The sequence below is a fragment of the Haliotis asinina genome, chromosome 4 (genome assembly GCF_037392515.1).
Source record: "Haliotis asinina isolate JCU_RB_2024 chromosome 4, JCU_Hal_asi_v2, whole genome shotgun sequence".
Classification (NCBI taxonomy): domain Eukaryota; kingdom Metazoa; phylum Mollusca; class Gastropoda; order Lepetellida; family Haliotidae; genus Haliotis; species Haliotis asinina.
The window spans coordinates 31,069,227-31,076,308 of NC_090283.1; positions in this window are offsets into that span (position 1 = coordinate 31,069,227).

Consider the following 7,082-nt stretch of genomic DNA (forward strand, 5'->3'; position numbering starts at 1 on the left):
AAATTGAGCGTGAAGTCCCCCAGAGGCAGTGACGACTGCCACGAAGACGCTGCATGGACGGGAGGGACGATGGACGACTGCCACCATACCGACAGAAGCCCATAAAGGCAAGTATATATCTATTAACATCAACTCTTTCAAACACTAAACTTATTATTATCTTTACTCTCAGGACCCTGGACATCATCATCCTGGGGGCAGAAATGGAGCGTGAAGTCCCCCAGAGGCAGTGACGACTGCCACGAAGACGCTGCATGGACGGGAGGGACGATGGACGACTGCCACCATACCGACAGAAGCCCATAAAGGCAAGTATATATCTATTAACATCAACTCTTTCAAACACTAAACTCTTTATTATCTTTACTCTCAGGACCCTGGACATCATCATCCTGGGGGCAGAAATGGAGCGTGAAGTCCCCCAGAGGCCGTGACGACTGCCACGAAGACGCTGCATGGACGGGAGGGACGATGGACGACTGCCACCATACCGACAGAAGCCCATAAAGGCAAGTATATATCTATTAACATCAACTCTGTCAAACACTAAACTCTTTATTATCTTTACTCTCAGGACCCTGGACATCATCATCCTGGGGGCAGAAATGGAGCGTGAAGTCCCCCAGAGGCAGTGACGACTGCCACGAAGACGCTGCATGGACGGGAGAGTCGATGGACGACTGCCACCATACCGACAGAAGCCCATAAAGGCAAGTATATATCTATTAACATCAACTCTTTCAAACACTAAACTCTTTATTATCTTTACACTTAGGACCCTGGACATCATCATCCTGGGGGCAGAAGTGGACCGTGAAGTCCCCCAGAGGCAGTGACGACTGCTACGAAGACGCTGCATGGACGGGAGGGACGATGGACGACTGCCACCATACCGACAGAAGCCCATAAAGGCAAGTATATATCTATTAACATCAACTCTTTCAAACACTAAACTCTTTATTATCTTTACTCTCAGGACCCTGGACATCATCATCCTGGGGGCAGAAATGGAGCGTGAAGTCCCCCAGAGGCCGTGACGACTGCCACGAAGACGCTGCATGGACGGGAGGGACGATGGACGACTGCCACCATACCGACAGAAGCCCATAAAGGCAAGTATATATATCTATTAACATCAACTCTTTCAAACACTAAACTCTTTATTATCTTTACTCTCAGGACCCTGGACATCATCATCCTGGGGGCAGAAATGGAGCGTGAAGTCCCCCAGAGGCAGTGACGACTGCCACAAAGACGCTGCATGGACGGGAGGGACGATGGACGACTGCCATCATACCGACAGAAGCCCATAAAGGCAAGTATATATCTATTAACATCAACTCTTTCAAACACTAAACTCTTTATTATCTTTACTCTCAGGACCCTGGACATCATCATCCTGGGGGCAGAAATGGAGCGTGAAGTCCCCCAGAGGCAGTGACGACTGCCACGAAGACGCTGCATGGACGGGAGGGACGATGGACGACTGCCACCATACCGACAGAAGCCCATAAAGGCAAGTATATATCTATTAACATCAACTCTTTCAAACACTAAACTCTTTATTATCTTTACTCTCAGGACCCTGGACATCATCATCCTGGGGGCAGAAGTGGACCGTGAAGTCCCCCAGAGGCAGTGACGAGTGCCACGAAGACGCTGCATGGACGGGAGGGACGATGGACGACTGCCACCATACCGACAGAAGCCCATAAAGGCAAGTATATATCTATTAACATCAACTCTTTCAAACACTAAACTCTTTATTATCTTTACTCTCAGGACCCTGGACATCATCATCCTGGGGGCAGAAATGGAGCGTGAAGTCCCCCAGAGGCAGTGACGACTGCCACGAAGACGCTGCATGGACGGGAGGGACGATGGACGACTGCCACCATACCGACAGAAGCCCATAAAGGCAAGTATATATCTATTAACATCAACTCTTTCAAACACTAAACTCTTTATTATCTTTACTCTCAGGACCCTGGACATCATCATCCTGGGGGCAGAAATGGAGCGTGAAGTCCTCCAGAGGCAGTGACGACTGCCACGAAGACGCTGCATGGACGGGAGGGACGATGGACGACTGCCACCATACCGACAGAAGCCCATAAAGGCAAGTATATATATCTATTAACATCAACTCTTTCAAACACTAAACTCTTTATTATCTTTACTCTCAGGACCCTGGACATCATCATCCTGGGGGCAGAAATGGAGCGTGAAGTCCCCCAGAGGCAGTGACGACTGCCACGAAGACGCTGCATGGACGGGAGAGACGATGGACGACTGCCACCATACCGACAGAAGCCCATAAAGGCAAGTATATATCTATTAACATCAACTCTTTCAAACACTAAACTCTTTATTATCTTTACACTTAGGACCCTGGACATCATCATCCTGGGGGCAGAAGTGGACCGTGAAGTCCCCCAGAGGCAGTGACGACTGCCACGAAGACGCTGCATGGACGGGAGGGACGATGGACGACTGCCACCATACCGACAGAAGCCCATAAAGGCAAGTATATATCTATTAACATCAACTCTTTCAAACACTAAACTCTTTATTATCTTTACTCTCAGGACCCTGGACATCATCATCCTGGGGGCAGAAATGGAGCGTGAAGTCCTCCAGAGGCAGTGACGACTGCCACGAAGACACTGCATGGACGGGAGGGACGATGGACGACTGCCACCATACCGACAGAAGCCCATAAAGGCAAGTATATATATCTATTAACATCAACTCTTTCAAACACTAAACTCTTTATTATCTTTACTCTCAGGACCCTGGACATCATCATCCTGGGGGCAGAAATGGAGCGTGAAGTCCCCCAGAGGCAGTGACGACTGCCACGAAGACGCTGCATGGACGGGAGGGACGATGGACGACTGCCACCATACCGACAGAAGCCCATAAAGGCAAGTATATATCTATTAACATCAACTCTTTCAAACACTAAACTCTTTATTATCTTTACTCTCAGGACCCTGGACATCATCATCCTGGGGGCAGAAATGGAGCGTGAAGTCCCCCAGAGGCAGTGACGACTGCCACGAAGACGCTGCATGGACGGGAGGGACGATGGACGACTGCCACCATACCGACAGAAGCCCATAAAGTCAAGTATATATCTATTAACATCAACTCTTTCAAACACTAAACTCTTTATTATCTTTACTCTCAGGACCCTGGACATCATCATCCTGGGGGCAGAAATGGAGCGTGAAGTCCCCCAGAGGCCGTGACGACTGCCACGAAGACGCTGCATGGACGGGAGGGACGATGGACGACTGCCACCATACCGACAGAAGCCCATAAAGGCAAGTATATATCTATTAACATCAACTCTGTCAAACACTAAACTCTTTATTATCTTTACTCTCAGGACCCTGGACATCATCATCCTGGGGGCAGAAATGGAGCGTGAAGTCCCCCAGAGGCAGTGACGACTGCCACGAAGACGCTGCATGGACGGGAGAGTCGATGGACGACTGCCACCATACCGACAGAAGCCCATAAAGGCAAGTATATATCTATTAACATCAACTCTTTCAAACACTAAACTCTTTATTATCTTTACACTTAGGACCCTGGACATCATCATCCTGGGGGCAGAAGTGGACCGTGAAGTCCCCCAGAGGCAGTGACGACTGCTACGAAGACGCTGCATGGACGGGAGGGACGATGGACGACTGCCACCATACCGACAGAAGCCCATAAAGGCAAGTATATATCTATTAACATCAACTCTTTCAAACACTAAACTCTTTATTATCTTTACTCTCAGGACCCTGGACATCATCATCCTGGGGGCAGAAATGGAGCGTGAAGTCCCCCAGAGGCCGTGACGACTGCCACGAAGACGCTGCATGGACGGGAGGGACGATGGACGACTGCCACCATACCGACAGAAGCCCATAAAGGCAAGTATATATATCTATTAACATCAACTCTTTCAAACACTAAACTCTTTATTATCTTTACTCTCAGGACCCTGGACATCATCATCCTGAGGGCAGAAATGGAGCGTGAAGTCCCCCAGAGGCAGTGACGACTGCCACAAAGACGCTGCATGGACGGGAGGGACGATGGACGACTGCCACCATACCGACAGAAGCCCATAAAGGCAAGTATATATCTATTAACATCAACTCTTTCAAACACTAAACTCTTTATTATCTTTACTCTCAGGACCCTGGACATCATCATCCTGGGGGCACAAATGGACCGTGAAGTCCCCCAGAGGCAGGGACGACTGCCACGAAGACACTGCATGGACGGGAGGGACGATGGACGACTGCCACCATACCGACACAAGCCCATAAAGGCAAGTATATATCTTTTAACATCAACTCTTTCAAACACTAAACTCTTTATTATCTTTCCTCTCAGGACCCTGGTTTTCATCATCCTGGGAGCAGAAATGGACCGTGAAGTCCCCCAGAGGCAGTGACGACTGCCACGAAGACACTGCATGGACGGGAGGGACGATGGGCGACTGCCACCATACCGACAGAAGCCCATAAAGGCAAGTATATATCTTTTAACATCAACTCTTTCAAACACTAAACTCTTTATTATCTTTACTCTCAGGACCCTGGACATCATCATCCTGGGGGCAGAAATGGACCGTGAAGTCCTACAGAGGCAGTGACGACTGCCACGAAGACACTGCATGGACGGGAGGGACGATGGACGACTGCCACCATACCGACAGAAGCACATAAAGGCTAGTATATATCTTTTAACATCAACTCTTTCAAACACTAAACTCTTTATCATCTTTACTCTCAGGACCCTGGTCAACATCATCCTGCGAGCAGAAATGGACCGTGAAGTCCCCCAGAGGCAGTGACAACTGCCACGAAAACACTGCATGGACGGGAGGGACGATGGGCGACTGCCACCATACCGACAGAAGCCCATAAAGGCAAGTATATATCTTTTAACATCAACTCTTTCAAACACTAAACTCTTTATCATCTTTCCTCTCAGGACCCTGGTCATCATCATCCTGGGAGCAGAAATGGACCGTGAAGTCCCCCAGAGGCAGTGACGACTGCCACGAAGACGCTGCATGAACGGGAGGGACGATGGACGACTGCCACCAAACCGACAGAAGCCCATAAAGGCAAGTATATATATCTATTAACATCAACTCTTTCAAACACTAAACTCTTTATTATCTTTACTCTCAGGACCCTGGACATCATCATCCTGGGGGCAGAAATGGACCGTGAAGTCCCCCAGAGGCAGGGACGACTGCCACGAAGACACTGCATGGACGGGAGGGACGATGGACGACTGCCACCATACCGACAGAAGCCCATAAAGGCAAGTATATATCTTTTAACATCAACTCTTTCAAACACTAAACTCTTTATTATCTTTCCTCTCAGGACCCTGGTTTTCATCATCCTGGGAGCAGAAATGGACCGTGAAGTCCCCCAGAGGCAGTGACGACTGCCACGAAGACACTGCATGGACGGGAGGGACGATGGGCGACTGCCACCATGCCGACAGAAGCCCATAAAGGCAAGTATATATCTTTTAACATCAACTCTTTCAAACACTAAACTCTTTATTATCTTTACTCTCAGGACCCTGGACATCATCATCCTGGGGGCAGAAATGGACCGTGATGTCCTACAGAGGCAGTGACGACTGCCACGAAGACACTGCATGGACGGGAGGGACGATGGGCGACTGCCACCATACCGACAGAAGCACATAAAGGCAAGTATATATCTTTTAACATCAACTCTTTCAAACACTAAACTCTTTATCATCTTTCCTCTCAGGACCCTGGTCATCATCATCCTGTGAGCAGAAATGGACCGTGAAGTCCCCCAGAGGCAGTGACGACTGCCACGAAAACACTGCATGGACAGGAGGGACGATGGGCGACTGCCACCATAACGACAGAAGCCCATAAAGGCAAGTATATATCTTTTAACATCAACTCTTTCAAACACTAAACTCTTTATCATCTTTCCTCTCAGGACCCTGGTCATCATCATCCTGGGAGCAGAAATGGACCGTGAAGTCCCCCAGAGGCAGTGACGACTGCCACGAAGACGCTGCATGGACGGGAGGGACGATGGGCGACTGCCACCAAACCGACAGAAGCCCATAAAGGTAAGTATATATCTATTAACATCAACTCTTTCAAACACTAAACTCTGTATTATCTTTACTCTCAGGATCCTGGACATCATCATCCTGGGGGCAGAAATGGAGCGTGAAGTCCCCCAGAGGCAGTGACGACTGCCACGAAGACGCTGCATGGACGGGAGGGACGATGGACGACTGCCACCATACCGACAGAAGCCCATAAAGGCAAGTATATATCTATTAACATCAACTCTTTCAAACACTAAACTCTTTATTATCTTTACTCTCAGGACCCTGGACATCATCATCCTGGGGGCAGAAATGGACCGTGAAGTCCCCCAGAGACAGTGACGACTGCCACGAAGACGCTGCATGGACGGGAGGGACGATGGACGACTGCCACCAAACCGACAGAAGCCCATAAAGGCAAGTATATATCTATTAACATCAACTCTTTCAAACACTAAACTCTTTATTATCTTTACTCTCAGGACCCTGGACATCATCATCCTGGGGGCAGAAATGGAGCGTGAAGTCCCCCAGAGGCAGTGACGACTGCCACGAAGACGCTGCATGGACGGGAGGGACGATGGACGACTGCCACCATACCGACAGAAGCCCATAAAGGCAAGTATATATCTATTAACATCAACTCTTTCAAACACTAAACTCTTTATTATCTTTACTCTCAGGATCCTGGACATCATCATCCTGGGGGCAGAAATGGACCGTGAAGTCCCCCAGAGGCAGTGACGACTGCCACGAAGACGCTGCATGGACGGGAGGGACGATGGACGACTGCCACCATACCGACAGAAGCCCATAAAGGCAAGTATGTATCTATTAACATCAACTCTTTCAAACACTAAACTCTTTATTATCTTTACTCTCAGGACCCTGGACATCATCATCCTGGGGGCAGAAATGGAGCGTGAAGTCCCCCAGAGGCAGTGACGACT